Source organism: Gavialis gangeticus, unplaced genomic scaffold (assembly GCF_001723915.1).
Source record: "Gavialis gangeticus isolate Ggan-Ray unplaced genomic scaffold, GavGan_comp1, whole genome shotgun sequence".
NCBI lineage: Eukaryota > Metazoa > Chordata > Crocodylia > Gavialidae > Gavialis > Gavialis gangeticus.
Window position 1 is genome coordinate 11,953,515 of NW_017729018.1, and position 1,014 is coordinate 11,954,528.

A 1,014-nucleotide genomic window follows, 5' to 3' on the forward strand; every position below is an offset into this window, starting at 1 on the left:
CCCCCCCCCCCCCCCCCAAAGCTCCAAAGGGGCTGGGGGGCAGATTTACGACGACGCCGGCACCCTGTTTGCCAGTGTGAGAGCTGCTCCTGCCCTTGCCCTGGGGGACCTGCTGGCCTGTCGCGTTGCCCACTTGTATTTTCGCGCAGTCACTTAATTTCTCAGTGGAGAAAATTAGCCGAGGGGCAACTTGTGCTCGGATGCGCCTGGAGTGCAGCGCTTTCCCTGTAATTAGATCCAGGGAGCAGCCTTTAACGAGCCCGGCGCAGGAAGGCTCCCAAAGGAGAAAAACAAGGTTCCTCTAGAGAAGAAGCGCCATTTTGGAGACAATCGGAGGGGGGAGGCTGGTTGAAGCAGGCTGGAACAGAGCCTGATGCGTCCCTAGCTGGGAGTCGAATTCAGGATCGGGCCCTAAGCCCTGTCGTACACGGGGCTTTTTCCCTGAGCTGGGACGGGTCAGAAATCTCCCTGCCTGGTAGCACTTGGCAGCAAACAGCGTGATGCTTGGTCCTAGGTAGGGTGTTTACTGCAATAGGGAGCAGGCGTGAGTCTAACACAGGGCCGGGCATCTGCCCAAGGGCCAAGCCAGTGATATGTCGGAGCCCGAACCACCCCGGCTTGGCCACCAGTGGCAAGCCCAGAGCCAGCAGCTCATGGTACAAGGGGTCAGTCGTAGAGGGGAAGCTGGATTTTTTTTCCTCGTGTGTTTTCCTGCTGGGTTTGGTGCTTTGCTGTTTGATCCGCAGGCTCTTTCCAGACTCCCCTGCTGTGCTGCCCAGAGTCAGAGAATCTGATCCAAAAGCAGGTGGGATCAGCGGTGGGATCCCCCAGGCCTCGAGCTGCTCTGCGCCTGCCAGGATGGGGATTGCAGAATAACCCCCCACCGCCCGGGTGCGGCTGCGGTTTAGTCGGGGCGCGGGCACCGATGGCCTCGTCCCACCGGTGGCCACCACGACAGTGGCTGCTGCTCTTACCCGGCGTCGTTGCAAAGAGGCTCCGAGCAGGTCCGGTTGT